Source organism: Gorilla gorilla, chromosome 15 (assembly GCF_029281585.2).
Source record: "Gorilla gorilla gorilla isolate KB3781 chromosome 15, NHGRI_mGorGor1-v2.1_pri, whole genome shotgun sequence".
Lineage (NCBI taxonomy): Eukaryota > Metazoa > Chordata > Mammalia > Primates > Hominidae > Gorilla > Gorilla gorilla.
Genome location: NC_073239.2, coordinates 11,449,229 through 11,466,851, shown reverse-complemented (window position 1 = coordinate 11,466,851; position 17,623 = coordinate 11,449,229). Strand labels below are relative to the sequence as shown.

Sequence of the window (17,623 nt, the reverse complement as noted above, 5' to 3'; positions counted from 1 at the left end):
GAGTAGAGATATGAAAAGAAGTGAGCTGGACAGATAGGGATGATGGTTGGTGAGTGGACCACTTGAAATGAAGACAAGGAAACGTTATCATCATTAGTAATGGTAATACTTCTTTTGAAGAGTGGTGGCAAAGGTTGTTTTTCATCAAAGTTCTCCTTCAAAGTCATCAATAAGAAGAGATCAAGAAACTGAGAATCAAATAAAAGTGAATATTTACATGACAGAGAATGACAGTGAGCTCAGAGCTAGAATCTTCAGGGGTTGAGGGGCAGGGCATCCTCAGGGCTCACCTACAGTGTCTGTAGGTGATTGTAACAAGCTGGAACAGTGAGGGGTGCCATTTGACATGAGAGTCAAAGCTTGGGTATTTAGGAAGGTCAGAGGGAGAATTGTCTGCAAGTGGTATGGGCAGAAAGGACTCCTAGTCTACCTTCAAGTCTTATATTGGGGGGCTTGGGGAAAAGAAAACAAAAACACAGGCACAATTTTTTTTTTTTTTTGAGATGGAGTCTCGCTCTGTCACCCAGGGTGGAGTGAAGTGGCGTGACCTTTGCTCACTGCAACCTCCACCTCCTGGGTTCAAGCAATTCTCCTGCCTCAGCCTCCCTAGTAGCTGGGATTATGGATGCATGCCACCACGCCCAGATAATTTTTGTATTTTTAATAGAGACGGGGTTTCACCATGTTGGCCAGGCTCATCTTGAACTCCTGACCTCAGGTGATCCACCCTCCTTGGCCTCCCAAAGGCCAGCCCATGCCTGGGATTACAGGTGTGAGCCACCATGGCCGGCCAACAGGCACAATTTGGGAAGGCTCCAGAGAAAGCAGTTCCAGGGAAGATCCACCTTCCACGTTTAAGGGGCACCATATCTTGTATTGGACACATGTACAACTGTCCTTCAAATAGTAGACTCTGAGTTCCAACATTAGGGCAATTTTTTTACTCCTATGAAGGATTGGCTTTGGGGCTTGCCTGTCATTATGGAGATATGATTAAAATTATGAAACATTGGCATAGTTGTTTTGTTCTGTTTTTCTCTGTCTCTATTTGAGTGGTGTGTGTGTGTGTGTGTGTGTGTGTGAGAGAGAGAGAGAGAGAGAGAGAGAGAGAGAGAGAGAGAGAGAGATAGGGTTACCTAAAGGGTGATGATACCATAAAGAGAAATTGGTTACAGAGTGCTTTGTAGAATGAATATTAACATTAAAGCAAAATACTTGAGTCTTTCCAGTTGCACCTGCATTTCACTTCTTGCCAATCTTTAAATTTAACAGATGGAATTTTACTGTGTCAAGAAGCATTGAATGCTGAGCGGGAGCTATGTCATCCAGATACAGATCTCTGCAGATTTGATGCTACAGATGAAGAGTTGAGATGTAAGTGTTAAATTGAGATATTCACTTTTCTGGTATATATGCAATATGTGAGACTCAGATACCACTCACAGGAAAGTGCACATGCCAACTTTTGTTGACATTAATGTCCTAGTTTTAGCTGGAGTGTTATTGGGAGGCTGTGGTGGTTTATACTAAATACATCAATTTAAGGCGATGTCATTTTGTGAAACAAACTAAAGCCATTGTGGAATGATATGCAATGTTTCTTCTATAAAATTTCAGTGTGATTATGAATAGTAAATAATTTAAACTAACTAATCTAATCCCATAAAGTAGGTAAGGTAAAATATAAAGCCATTTTAAAAATTGTTGACTGGGTATGGTGGCTCATGCCTGTAATCCCAGCACTTTGGGAGGCCGGGATGAGAGGATTGCTTGAGGCCAAGAGCTCAAAATTAGCCTGGGCAATATAGCAAGATGTCATCTCTACCAAAAAAAAAAGAATTACCTGAGCATGGTGGCATGCACCTGTGGTCCTAGCTACTTGGGAGGCTGAGGCTGGAAGATTGCTTGAGCCCAGGAGTTTGAGGCTACAGTGGGCTATGATTGCAACACTGCATTTGGCCTGGGTGGCAGAACAAGACCCTGTCTCTTAAAAAAATTAAAACATATTGTGACTGAAGTGGTGACACATACAACAAAAACTAGGAATCTCCTTTTTTTATGGCAATGGGTCACATTTGAGAGGATATTGTACATGTGGATCAACTGAGAAATTTTTGCAAAATGGAGTTGCTGGTACACTCTAAGGCTTATTGAATCCCAACTTCCAGATATAAATTAGTGTGTGCTGATGTGTATGTGTGTATATAAGCCTTTTGGTTGATTACAACACATAACTTGGTTAAGCAGCCACTCTAGCAGACTAATAGTCCACCAAGATCTTTTTCTCCCATTTAGTGTGTCAGGCCTGTGGGTTTGAATTTGACATGTGTGAGTGGACGTCAGAAGCATCTGCTGGCCAAATTTCCTGGATGCACACAAAAGCGAGAGAGATCCCTGCATTCGAATCCACACCTCAGCAGGATCAAGGAGGTGATGATGAAGGTAGAAAAAAAAATATCTTTTATGTATTACTTTCAGAATTCTGCTTTATGGTGACTAGTTATAAGACATTACATAGGAGGCCTTGGTGAATATACTGAGTATATTTTATTGAAAATACATTCTGCCATAGGAGCTGAAGGTGAAAATAACAATTATGTTTCCAACAGTGTAAAACAAGAATTATACTAGGTTAACAATATTTTTTAAGTTTTATTATTTCCTTCAGGATTTATTATCGTGTGAACAAAAAGTATTAAAAGGCTTTTTTTTTTTTTTGAGACAGAGTCTCACTCTGTCACCCACGCTGGAATGCAGTGGTGAGATCTCGGCTCACTGCAACCCCAGCCTCCTGGGTTCAAGTGATTCTCCTGTCTCAGCCTCCCAAGTAGCTGGGACTACAGGCACGTGCTACCATGCCTGGCTAATTTTTGAATTTTTAGTAGAGACAGGAATTCACCATGTTGGCCAGGCTGGTATCAAATTCCTGACCTCAAGTGATCCACCCACCTTAGCCTCCTGAAGTGCTGAGATTACAGGTGTGAGCCATCATGCCCAGCCAAGTCAGCCAGCTCTTTCTTTCTCTCTTTCTTTCTCTCTTTCTTTCTTCTTTCTTTCTTTCTTTCTTTCTTTCTTTCTTTCTTTCTTTCTTTCTTTCTTTCTTTCTTTCTTTCTTTCTTTCTCTTTCTCTTTCTTTCTTTTTCTTTCTCTTTCTTTCTTTCTTTCTTTCTTTCTTTCTTTCTTTCTTTCTTTCTTTCCTTCCTTCCTTCCTTCCATCCATGCTTCCTTCCTTCCTTCTTTCTTTCTCTCTTTCTTTCAACACTGCTCTGTTGTCAATGAGTTTCTTCCTCTTTCTAACATATTAATTTGTATTTTCTGTTTACTTTTATTCTTTTTGCTTTTTTTTCTTTCTTCCTTTTCTTGGAGGGGTGAGTATTGTTACATTTTTATTTTTATTTTTTTCACTGATCTGGAAGCTTTAATTTGTATATCTTATTGTTATGACTATTCTTAATTTTTAGGGTATATTCTTTATATGAAATTTCTTTAACAAAACCTAAAGTGCTCTAGTATTTCTGCCTTCTTGAATACGAGAAAGACCAAACTATCATTTAATTATTTTTTGGTCCTGAGTTACAGTTGAACATTTTAAAGAGTTTTAAAGTCAATATCTTGTTATGATACTTGTAATTAGTAAGTTTATATATTTCATTATTTTTCTTACTCACCATTGTTTTTTAGATTTTATGCTTTCCTTCTTGGTTCCCTTATCCCCTTGCAAAGGTTGACTCTTTAATCAATTTTTCTTTTATTTAGAAAAGATCTGTGGTGATGAGCTCCCATAGTACCTGTAAACTTAAAATGTTTTAAAATTGTTCTCACTTCGAAATAATAATTTATCTGGTCATACAATTTTAGAATTTTTTTTTTAATTTCTAAGTACAGGGTGATTTTCCCTCTTTAGCTCCTGATATGTGCTGTAGTGACGGAGAATTCTGAGTGCATGTAATGGTTTTTAGTTTAATGCAGATTTTAAAAATGTTTCTTTATCTTTGTTATTTGAAAATTTCAGTATGATGAGTGCAGGAATGAGTATATGTTTAATTTTTAATGCTCAGAATGCATATATATCATCACTTGCAGAAATTATGTTATTCTATCCAAGTAATTCTCTCTTACTCCCTCTAATCTTTTCATCTTGAGTTTCTATTAAACACAACTAATGTTCACACTCCATAACCTGACTCCTCCTTTTTATTTTCTATATAATTTACTCTATTTTGAGTTACATTTCAGGGCTTCTGGTACATGAATTTTCTCTTTGAAGCTATGGCCAGTCTAGGTTATATTCTGCCTATTGGGCATTTAATTTAAAGTCTTAATTTATTTTTGTTTTAAGTGTATACTTGCTAATATTTTCTTATTTATTTCCTAGTGTATCTTAATATGTTTTTAATAGAATGTATTAGAATTGCATGAAATTTAATTTCTTTTTTGTACAATTTATAAATGTAATTCGTTTTTGCTGTCTTTAGCATTATATTTATATATTTTACTGTGCAGATTATTATTTTTTATTTTTTTATTTTTTGGGGGTAGCAGTAATATTATTATTATGGTTATTTATTTTATTTAAGTTCCAGACTACGTGTGCAGGATGTGCAGGTTTGTTACATAAGTAAACATGTGCTGTGGTGGTTGGCTGCACCTGTCAACCCATTACCTAGCTATTAAGACCAGCGTGCATTAGCTATTTATCCCAATGATCTCCCTCCCCTCACCCCTCAACAGGCCCCAGTGTGTGTTGTTCCCCTTCCCTGTGTCTGTGTTCAAGTTGTTCAGCTCCCACATATAAGTGAGAACATGTGGTGCTTGGCTTTCTGTTCCAGCATTAGTTTGCTCAGGATAATGGCTTCCAGCCCCATCCATGCTCCTGCAAAGGACATGATCTCATTCCTTTTTATGGATGCATAGTATTCCATGGTGTATATGTACCACATTTCCTTTATCCAGTCTATCATTGATGGGCATTTGGGTTGATTCCATGTCTTTGCTATTGTGAATAGTGTACAGACTATTTTTAAAAAGATTAATAGACTTTACTTTTTAGAATTACTGTTTTCAAACTGCTTTTTGCCTTGCAGGTGCCTTGTAATTTTTTGTTGAAAGTCAGACATGATTTACTGTGCAAAAGACATTAATGTAAATAGTGTAAGCTTTTACATTACGTTTATCCAGTTAAGGATCATATTATGCTTAGTATTTGCTGTAGCTGTAAATATGTGAGGCTAAAATTTGGTCTCATGTTCTTGTTTTTGTCTTTCTTGTTGTATTTGGGTTTCCTTAGAGACTTCTTTTTAAATAAATGTCAGAGACGTGCAGCAGTTTCAGTAGCATGAAGAAGCATTTCAGACTTTATTTTTGAAAATGAAGTTGTAAAATTATAGAAATCTCTTTATAAATCTGTGTTGTCATTGTTATTAAGTTCAAGAACAGCTCCAACTGGTTTTAAATATCAGATGGGGAAAAATTTATATACAATATCTTTATGTAAAACAAAATCCATAGGTGACGTTTAAAAGGACTGTAGATATCTCATACCTCTATGTGGCTTGGTAAGAAAGAAGACATTTTAAGTTGTATTTCCTAAAACTATAAAGGATTTTCAACAAAAAGTAAATCAAAAAATCATCCAGAGGGGCAAGAATTCTGGGAAGGATGAAGAGAAATTCTTGATTAAAAAAAGGATTGAATTGTGATATTTAAAAGAAAATGACAATAATTTGGTGGTATAGCAATTTGTATATGTAGGTTTCTTTTACAGGAATCTTGAATTTTTACAAAAGGGTGTTATCAAATTTTGATTATAGAAATTAGGAGATTTCTCTACATATTGGAAATGATGTATAAAAATGAAAACCTGTTATTTGTAGTTGATGTAATCATTTGAAAACACTCTATCCTTTTAAGTAAAATATTTGTGTTTTAAGTCTGGTTTTGAAAACTTCAGAAATGTGATAGTTTTAGTCAGACAGAAAGAAGCTAATGTTTTCCTAAATTGTTTCTTTTTTCTTTTATCTTTCAGGTTATTATGTATGGGTAGGCGCTAAGCATGCTTTCACTCTTAACCATTTAGACAGCAGGGTTTACCTAAATAGCTCTGTGTGTCATTGCCTGGGCAAGAGCTGTCATCTTTAATTCTATTATGCAATGGAAAGCAGTGTCCTGAGAGTAAGACTGTATAATAATAAGGTAAGAAGAAAGTTGCATTTATTTCAAATTCATTGAATCAATGAAGTTTCTAACTCTTGGCAACTTGTGTTTCGATTTCTCAGTTGCGCATAGGCTTTTATTCTTTAACTTGACTTTATTTGGTATACTTTTAAAAAGAATGATTAAGAAACTAGGATAGGGGACACTCTCATGTACAAAAGTTAATGTGATAACTTGCCCAATATTATTTCATAAAGTTTTCAAAATTCATGGAAGTATATTAAAGAAACTATAGATCTAATAAAAATGGGATAGCTTAGATTCTGTATTGTGAGCTCTGTATTGAAGCTCTGATGTGATCTGTTTTGGACATTACATCTATGTATCATTAGAACTATAAATATAATGGTTAAAACTTACTTGTTTGGGTAGCAGTAGACATAATTTTTAAGACTGGTAATTATTGATTAAATATTGAACAATGGCACACTGGGTAGAGTGAGTCCATTCTTCTTCTCTCTCCTTGTCCAATATGCTCAATGAGTTCTAAAGTGTAAAGCTGGGTGAGTACTCCAATTAGTATAACAGATAAAAACAAACTGACAGCTGATTCCACAGTATAGGAAAACACCCTGCTTTTTCTACTGTTATGCACTCAGCACTCCCAATATCTCACTTCTGACACCAGACGCATGTTTTTTTTCCAACACAGCAATTCAGTTCTCTAGTGGACACCAACTGAGTGTCCTTTGATTTGCCTCAATTCTGACACTGCTACGTGAAGATAGTACAGATTCCACAGGTTGAGGTCTCAGGCCCACAAGACTACCCCTACTTCAGATGTCAATCACAAGCTTCCTATTGTGCCTCTTACCTACCAGCTATAAATTGGAGTTCCCATGACCCGCTTCTTAGGTTTGATAATTTGCTAGGATGGCTCACAGAATTCAGGAAAACACTTTACTCATGTTACCCATTTATTATTAAAAATGTAGATGAACAACCGTATGGAAGAGATGAATAGGGCAAAGTATGTGGGAAGAGGGGTGGTGCTTCTCTTCCATGCATTCCCGGGTGTGCACCCTCTAGGAACCAAAATGCGTTCAGCAATCTAGAAGCTCTCTGAAACCTGTACTTCAGGAATTTGTATAGAGGATTTGTCACATAGGTATGATCATTTATTAGCTCAATCTCCAGCCCCTCTCTTCTTCCCCAAAGAGGTGGGGCTGAAAGTTCCAAGCTTCTAATCATAGCTTGATCTTTCTGGTGATGAGTCCCATAAGATTCTATTAACATCCCTACTGATTAGGAAATTAACAGGTTTTTGGGAACTATCTGCCAGAAACTGGAGATGAATAAATATATTCATAATAAATAATATATAATGTATAATAATATGTAATATAATATATAACAAATAATATATTTATTATTTTATGTATCCAGATTTATATGATTCACATAATTACATCTATATGTATGTGAGATATCTATAGATATATATCTCTACACATCAATATAGATATAAATATATAGATAGATAAATATGGATGTCATATATATATCACATATCTATAGATATGTGGATGTGATTATATATATATATATATCTCCCCACACATCCATATACACACATATAGATATATAAAGTAATATACATATGTATATAAATTCTTTTTAATTGAATGAGATATAATTTTCCTGGCATTCTGGAACTTGTTATGTTTTTGTGTTTTTTGCAATAGTACTTTGTAGTCACTGCTCTGCAATCTATTTAATATATTTCACTCCATTTCGCAAGGTGTGGGGGGAGGAAGAAAAGGGGACAACATCTCCCTATCCTTCCTGCTGCATTACAAACTGTCCATATACGTGGGATCAATTTTACCAAAAAGGAAGAGAGAAAAAATTTAACTGTATCCATGTATCTTCCACCATTCATGCCTCAATATTTCAGTTGCTGTCACCTGTGCTGTTTGAACCAATCCCAGCAAGCCTCCATGCAATCTACAACATTCTATAATTTCCTACTCCTTCTTCAATAAAGGCATAGTAGAGAAATTCTAGAATAATTTCGATGAGTTTAAATTATAGTTAAAATGGTTAAATTATATATGTGGGCCTATGGTAATGCTTTTCAGATGACAGATAATTAATTATTTCATTAAAATTGAATGAATTTTTAGCCTAAATTTAAGTGGAAATTTGTATTATAATATGGTCTAATCCTGAGGATTATTTTAATCTGCTCTGAAAATGAGTGATGTATTTTAAAAGTTTCAATGCATGTAGAGTGGAATTGTGTATTTAATTATGAATGTGAGTATGTACTGTGTATGTAATTATGAATGTGTATATGTATTATGTAATTATGAATGTGTGTATTTAGTATGTATGTAATTATGAATGTATATAGATTGGAATTACTGAAAATGAGCCATGCCATTCTTCTGGTGGCTTTAGAACCATACAAGAAAAGAGTGAAAACAAATTGGCTTCAAGTGTTACATCATATAAAAATGACGTTAGATACCACACATCATTAACTCTATTAATCAGTAATACAGTTATCAAGATTCTGTCTCTCATATTATAAGAAAAGTTAATCATAGGGAAATGATCTAGTGTATTAACCAGAACCAAATGAATGTACATCTTAGAGATTGTTGACTGATGTTTGATTTGTTAGTATCCTGTGAGGTGTCCTGTCTTTTCTGACACTATTTGCTATCCTCTATACATATGTTACTCACTGATGCAAAATCTGCATCAAAGTACATTTAAGTCCCAAGACAATGTTTTATCACACACTTAAAATGACTCCAAACAAACCTATCATTTAAAAAAGTAGCTCTTGATGAAAATGATGATTTACATCTTTCCATGAACAGAATGCTGTTGTATGTTGCGAACATCTATTACTCTATAAATGTGAGGAGGTAAGCCAAGAAATATCTAGCAAGAATGTTGAAGGTTGTTTTCTTTATTTCCAGAGGACATTAGAACTTGAGAAGTGAAAAACTCAGGTGAAGGCAAGTTGTTAAATAAAGAGTTCACTCTTTAGAATCAGCTCAAGTGTGTAGCAATTCTAGTTTGTACCATCTAACCATTCTTGGGTTAGATCTGCGTCCATGATCTGTAAAATAATACTCATAGCAACAGACTACTTTTGTTCTGTGTAAGGTTTTCATATAATTATTTACCAAGAAATTTACATGTAATTTTTCTTTATGACCAAATTTACTTGTAATTCTTTACCAAATTACATGGTCTTATTCCTAGATGCGATCAAAAGTAGTGAAACTCAACAACATTGACTTTGGTACCCTTGATTTCTTCACTGGAAGAGAAAAGCATAGACTGGCATCTCTAAGAGATAGAGTGTTAATAAATATGTTAAATATTTTTCTTGAAAGGTAAATCGGCATTATTGATCCTGGACCGGCGGTGCAAAGATATATTTTTAAAAAAATTATTTACTGATTTTAAGATAAAAGTAGAACATCACTTGAAAAGCTTTGCTGAGTTGGAGATTTCTTTTTTACATTAACACCTGTGAAAAGTAACTAGAAAGTGGAAGAGTAAGAACAGAAATAAAATGAAACCTGATTTCACTAAGAATAAATTCTTTTTACAAAACATTGCTAGTGCCATCAGACTGGAAAATGTATAGAAAAATATAGATCTCATTCACTGTGTACTATGAACTTGGCTTATGAAAAACTATTTAAGTTTGGAAAGAACACTGCTCACTTTTCAAAAATGTAAGTGCACCCATCTTCAGGGGGAGCAGAGGGGAATCAATTAGTCACTTTGAAAAAAGAGCACAATAGCTCTAAATTATTTTCATAAAATGAAAACGGGGGAAAGTGGTGAATGCAATTTGCCAAGAGGTGTCACTAAAAGCATCTGTGTAGGGTGTAAGTGTTTTGATGCTAAATAACTGAAGTTGTGTAAGAAATAAGCAGAAGAAAAATTAGTTGCTTGTCTCAACTTTTTATAACTCCAGTTCATCCTGATCTGCCATGAAAGTTATCAGCCGAAAATATGTCCACCCCATGTGCTTCATTGTCTTGTGGAAATCTTCACAGTTCATATGAATAAGTAATGAAGTAAATTGTAACGGATTTAGACTATCTTCTGAAATATTTAGGTCTTGGAAATTTGGAGTAGGCATCTGAGGGTGCAGGACTAAGTTGAAAGTAGATTCATTTTTAGAAAATCTTGGGCATGCATAAAATATGTGAGGCTGAGTGAGGACACAAATATTGATATCACTTATCATTTGGATTAAAACAAGATGTTGCCTTTCAGGGCCGTTTTCTATCTCATGCTAGAAAGTGGGACAGAGCCAGGCTCAGAGCTCAACCTGAGACATAATTATGTCAATCTTCACATTTTTACCATATTGTTACCTAAAAATTCATGCATTCTATATGTAAACATTATGAACAATTTGGTCCTTTTTTGGGAAGAAATGTGAATTTGAATGTCTAATAAAATGTAAATAAAAATAAGATTTCAGAGCATAAAAGCATCAACATAAATCATAAAGACCAATGCCATACATGCCGTAGACAAAATTTTGAGTACCTTATAGACTTTTTTATTTTATTTAGTTTTTTTGAGACGGATTCATGCTCTGTCGCCCAGGCTGGAATGTAGTGGTGGCATCTTGGCTCACTGCAACCTGCGCCTCCCAGGTTCAAGTTATTCTCCTGCCTCAGCCTCCTGAGTAGCTGGGATTACAGGCACCCACCACCACGCCTGGCTAATTTTTGTATTTTTAGTAGAGATGGAGTTTCACCATAGACTTTTATTGAGCCTCTTACATTCAATACGTTTTGAATGCAGTAAAGGCTTGTTACTACACTCATAGCATGTAGTAACAATTTTGCATAGATTTTGCAATCTGAAAAATGATCATTGTACAGGTACATAACATAGATTTCTCTAAAAGATGTAAATAGGCCTTTGATAGAATGACCAGATTAAGAATATAATTTTCAGAATGTAACTGTATTGTTTGGAACTTGGACCAAATGTTTCCACAGGAAAAAATATTTAGTATAAATTGAAATTGTGCAGAAAATGCATCTGACAACATTTTTAACCTTTATATTGTTTGCCTGTAATCTTTTTCTTTTCAGTATCATGACAATATTACAAAATGTAATAATGTTATTGAGATCAACATTTAAATTGCTGATCTTATTAACTGTTATTTAGAATTTTATTTTTGAAACGCAGTACTGTTTTTTTAAAAGATTTCATCCAAATTTTTGTTCCATCCTAATACTGTTTATCTACAAAAAGCAGCTTTACTACATAAACATGCTTCATTTTCTTATTTTTTAATGATATTGAGCTTTTTCAATTTGACTACCAAGACTTTAGATTTCCTAGTACTTTATATCATACAGGTAAGGTAATACCTACTACAATGTAATTAAAAGAGCATGTATGTAAATGTGAAGATTAGAATATGGGTAATGAGTGATGTCTTTCTCTTCAAATCAAAGGAAGAAGAAATATTTTGGACATACAACATATCAACTCACAGCCAATGGGTGAAAGCAGATGTGTTAATACCAGAAGATCTGAAGACACTTAAGGTATGAAAGAAAAAAAAATTATTTTTTTATCATGGTTTAAGTTTTAGCTTTGCAGCAATAAATTGATCATGCACTGCTAAAGTTAAATTAGCATTTAAGTTAGGGATGCGTGCTTGTATATTTGGGGAGAGTGATTGCTTACTTTTTAAATTGTACCTTTTCCTTCTGAGACCAAATTTCCCATGGCGGGGGAAATAGAGTGTATCCACTCTTGTTCACAGCTTCCTCATTCTCCACAGCCTTCCTTTCTTGCTCCCCAGCACCATGCTTTGCCCCAGGGAAACAAATTGCATTATGAAGTAGGTAAATAGTAAACTGGTATTGAAACTTAGTAGAGTATAGGCAAATGTTTTGAATGCAATAATTCATATCTTTATAACACATGGAAAGCTATATGTACACCAAGAAACATATGAAACATACATAGGCTCAATAGGAATGCTGTCTCTTAAAAAATTAAATTGATATTTTGTGTTGTATTAGGTTGGTGCAAATGTAATTGCAGCTTTTGCCATTGTGGCTTTTGCCATGGCTTTTAATGGCCAAAACCTCAATTATTTTTGCACCAACATGATATACGGAATGCGTAAGTTTATTTATGCTGGAGTGTGAGTATAAAATGATGATACTGATTATGTATGTGGGTTATGAAGCCAATTTCATTTCTTTATAGTGATATTCCATTTATACGTCCTATCACAGCCTATTGAGTTAACATTTTGACACTATTTAATTTTCATAGGCTGATATCTGTTTTTATAACTTCTCAGGTACTAAACAAGTTTCTTTTTTTATAAACTGAAGATTAAATTTTGTTTTAACTCAAAGATAAAACAAAGTAAAATGTAAAGAAAATGAATTTGAGAGTTATTCCAGGTTCTCAAGTGGATATGTAATGTAATTAGCTGTTCAATAATTATAGGCCTTTGAGATCTAAGTTTAAAACCATCAATTTTTGAACCTCAAATTGATATCATTTCTGCATTTCTGATCTCTTGCTGCTATGAAAATATACAGCTATACATTAATAATTTTTACATGTATGATATTCATTATGGGAAAAGTATGTAGCAGCATACAAAGTTTTCTTATTGTTGGATATGATTTAAATTTAATATTATTTTCTAAACCAAATTATTAGACATATTTGCAAACTGAAAATCTGACCTTAAGTAATTATTAATGAACAAACAAATTATATCCCTCGTATTTTGTTTGTTTGAAATGGAGTCTTGCTCTGTCACCCAGGCTGGAGTGCAGTGATGGGATTTTGTCTCACTGCAGCTTCCACCTCCTGGTCTCAAGCAATTCTCTTGCGTTAGCCTCCCAAGCAGCTGGGACTACAGGCATGTGCCACCATGCCCAGCTAATTTTTTGTATTTTTAGTAGAGATGGGTTTTATCATATTGGCCAGGCTGGTCTCGAATTCCTGACCTCAAGTGATCCACCTCCTTGGCCTCACAAAGTGCTGGGATTACAGGTGTGAGTCACTGCACCTGACCTATCCCTCGTGTTTTGAAAAGAAAATCTATTCAGAAACTTTAAGCTGGATGAAACTGAAGGAAGTCAATTTTAATTCTTAGTATCTGGCTGGAATTTTAACCACATTTAGTGCTGTTTAATAGAACTTTCTGCCTAATGGAAATGCTTTATATCTGATGTCCAGTATGGTAGCCACTCATCACATGAGGCTATTGAACAATTGAAATTTGGCTACCATGACTGAGGGAACTAAATTTTATTTTATTTTCATTAATTTGAATTGAAATAGTCCTCTGTAGCTCATGGCTAATGTTCTGGACAGCAAATAATTAGTTATCTGTGATACAGTCAGCTATTTATACTTCTGCACTTTTGGTGTTAAGTAATAATTGCTCTTGGTAGAAACTCAAGGAATGCTAATACTTTGACATTATCTTACACTTGACCAGCAATGTGTGGTTGTTTCATTTGCTAATATTGCTTATCTCCAGAAAAGCTAGCAATTCAATTGGTGACAACAAAATTTATTTACTTTAATTGACACTTCTTTTCTCATTAAAGAAGTTACTCTTTTATATAAGTTGAATAGAGTTTTATGTTTATTCCCTTACATTTTTTATTCCTATATTGTGTCTGTTTCCGTTTGCCTGATATTTTTCTTCATGTATTCAAATACTAATTTCACTAGTTAAAAAATAAGTCAGATGCAGTTACAGCTCTTGTTCTATAAGTAATGACAATACTTCTTATTTTCCTTGAAAATGAAAGAAAGAGAGCTGTAAAGATGATGACCAAGTAACAAGTTTGCAGTCAGGGACATTTTTGATAGTTAAGTGGGATGCTTGTGTTTTGCCTGATCCTGGGAGGTTTCTCTGAGCCTTTAGTGGAGCAAATGTTTCCATCAGTTTTTTTTTTTTTAATACTTTAAGTTTTAGGGCACATGTGCACAATGTGCGGGTTTGTTACATCAGTCGTATGAGCATGGGATGAGCTTATCAAACAGGAACTTTGTTATATATTGCCTTGGTTGCTTTAAACACTTTTTCTCAATAACTACTTTGTCTTTATCAACCTTCTTTAGTTTTTTGTCTTATTAAGGAGATTGCAAACTCATAAATTAATCTTTTTCTTCCTAAAGATTATTTTTGAAGGGACTCTTTAGAGCCAGAGAAGTTTTATTGCCCTTGATCACCTCTGGGTCTATGCCTGTGGACAGACCCAATCCAGAAAGCTTTGCTCTGCAGACGAATTCCCTTGCACTAGTGGCCAGTGCATCGCCAAAGAATCTGTCTGTGACTCTCGGCAGGACTGCTCCGATGAGAGTGATGAAGACCCAGCAACTTGCTGTAAGTGAGTGAATGGCTTACTAGTTTACCTGCTCTAATTCAAGACTGTTAGTTGGATTTAAAACAGTCTTTGTTTCTATCAAGGCAAAGGTAAGTCATATGTATGAAATGTGATAAATACGCATTATTGCTCTGAAACTATTAGTACTGTGCCTTCAGGGATCTCTATTTTAACTTAATGTTTTGGTGCTTGTTGCAAAGTCTGCAACATCTCTCAATTTATTCTACAAATGAATAGTTGTGATTATTGTTGGCTGGGTGTGCGAATGTGTGTGCTTTGATTAAAGAGAAGATGGGTGGTAGAAGGAAACTTTTTGTACCTTTGCCTTGGAGGCATATAGTATGGGATGCTAACTTTTATTGTGTATGCTTTTTTCCTCTCTAGTCAATCATCTTGGAAGCTGTAGCTGGGAGGGATGAGTAGGAGGAGGGTGGCCCTTCCTCCAGGGCAGCTACCATGATTGTAGAAATCACTTCAGCCATCATGGCTGCCCTGGAGGAAGGGCCGCTCTCCTCTTACTTGCCTAGAAAACACTTCAGCCAACCGGGTGCAATGGCTCACACCTGTAATCGCAGCACTCTGGGAGGCCGAGGCAGGCAGATCACGAGGTCAGGAGTTCAAGACCAGCCTGGCCAACATAGTGAAACTCCCGTCTCTACTAAAAATACAAAAAATTAGCCAGGCGTGGTGGTGGGCACCCGTAATCACAGCTACTTGGGAGCCTGAGGTAGGAGAACTGCCTGAACATGGGAGGTGGAGGTTGCCGTGAGCTGAGATCACGCCATTGCACTCCAGCCCAGGCGACAGTGTGAGACTCCGTCTGAAAAAAAAAAAAAAAAAAAAGAATTCACTTCAGCCATGACTGGCATTTGGGAGGGCCAAAGTGCCCCAACACCTTTCTTTCAGGCCTTTTCTGAAGAGTCTTTGATAGAAGTGATGACAAGAGATCCCATTGCTGTTCAAGCATAGTCATAGTTCAACAAAAATATAATTTAATTTACAATCCACAGGATGATTCTCATATGAGGTAACTTAGCAACTGAGATCCCTGTGTCTCTTTAGAAAACATGAATTCCAAGGATATGAATCCAATTTCTGTATCACAAACAGGTGGTTTTTAAAAGATATTAAAAATTTGACGTTTATTTTACTGCAGTGTCTTATTTTAGTGAGATGTTTTGTTGAGCAGAGGTGAAAATATTGTAATAAGATAAATGCCACCTTTTAAGTGAAAAGCTCTGTATAATAGGTTTCTCTTGGGAAGCTTGGATTTTATTAAGAGCAATGCGGAGGGACACAGGAGAGAGGAGATGAGAAAGTAAGGCTAAAATCCCCTTCTGCCATGTTCATCAACAGCAATCCCGTTAATACTTCAGACTCCTAGCTTTAAACCAAGTAATCGGCTAACCAGTGTGAGCTCAACGGAGCTTTTCGGCTGCTCTCTTCTTTTGTTCAAAACAAGCGATGTAAGAGCAATTTATTTACTCCAATGTATGTGAAGTTTCTTTCTATGTTTTATTTAAATTTTTTACAGACAATTTGCTTCATTTCTGTTGGGGAAATATTTCTTTCTAACAGTTTCTATAATTCTTAATGTCAATAACTGAAGGAAAATATATTTCCTTTCTTTCCACGTATATAATTTTTTTTTTGAGACAGAGTCTTGCTCTGTCACCCAGGCTGGAGTGCAATGGCATGATCTCGGCTCACTACAACCTCCACTTCCCGGGTTCAAGTGATTCTCCTGTCTCGGCCTCCAGAGTAGCTGGGATAACAAGCATGTGCCACCACACCCAGATAATTTTTGTATTTTTAGTAGTGACAGGTTTCATCATGTTGGCCAGGCTGGTCTTGAACTCCTGATCTCAGGTGATCCACCGGCCTCAGCCTTCCAAAGTGCTGGGATTACAGGCATGAGCCACTGCACCTGGGCACTTGTATATTTGGAAGCTTAGCTTTTTCACCTCCATTATTTTCCCCGTAGTAAATCATACTTTATGCTCACCTTTAAAAAATTGTTTAGCATTTGATTTTCGACATATTTTCTCATTTATTGAAGTTTCATTGATTATGTATATGACATTTTTCCAGTTCAGTAGCTTTTGATGCCATATTCTGCTATTTTCTTTGGGTGAATACAGGAAAGGGTAATTGTGTTTCTGAACAAAAACAGTGTTACTTATTAGTCTTTTAAGTTTTTAAATAGTGTAACCTCATTTGTCCAAAGAAAACCTGTCATGTTTGCATGATTGAGATTGACTTGATATAGGGAATATGTCATAAAAATGTAGCCATATTGCATACAGTATATATGTGTATTCATGTATTTTGATACCAAAATGAGTGTTTCATGTAAATATATATACAATTATTTATGCTGTGAAATTATATAGATTTGGATTATTAGAATTGATATAAATTTACACTATTTGCTGCACTAAAGTATTTAATATATTTTTGCATATAGACACGTGCATATGTATATTCTTACAAAATAAAAGAGGCTTTCCTTTGAAATTTAAAACCATATTGAAACATTTTACACATACGGAAACATTTGTGTTTTACAAATTTGTATTTGTAATATCAAGTTTTTTTCATAAACGATTCTTCCATGTTCATGAAGCACAAGAAAAAAATATATATTTTTTTATTGCACTTTAGAATGAATCTCTAGGAGGGTATAGCTTGTGCAGGCAGTTTGAATAGCACCAGGAATACTTACCAAATTCTGGAGAATGAGTAAATATGAACTCGTGAGGATTGTCAGTTGGTATTCCACAGCCAATGTGCTTTTCCCCAAAGGCAGACTCTCTCAGGTCTTCTCTCATTATTAAGTTGCTCTTACTTTTAGGTATTATTTTAATATATGGCATAACATAGCCTCCAGACCGGTGGCTTTTCAAAATCAGTTAATAAAAATGGCCTGTGGGTTTTGCTGCAACAGCAGACTCCATGGACCAGAGCATCAGCATTACCTGGGAACTTAGTGGAAATGCAGAACCTCAGGCCCTGGCCCAGCCTTA

General features: G+C 35.3%; 1 protein-coding gene across 1 annotated transcript in view; it reads left to right on the top strand.

Annotated features, from left to right (window-relative positions):
- Positions 1–1,272: 1,272 nt before the first annotated feature.
- The window catches only part of LOC129526731 (MAM and LDL-receptor class A domain-containing protein 1-like), a 46,915-nt gene continuing 30,564 nt past the window's right edge, over positions 1,273–17,623 (top strand). The window contains exons 1-5 of the mRNA XM_063698355.1: positions 1,273–1,374; positions 2,296–2,442; positions 6,026–6,192; positions 11,676–11,768; positions 14,389–14,596. The gene's annotated coding sequence lies outside the window, so the exon portion shown is untranslated. The remainder of the gene's footprint in view (positions 1,375–2,295; positions 2,443–6,025; positions 6,193–11,675; positions 11,769–14,388; positions 14,597–17,623) is intronic.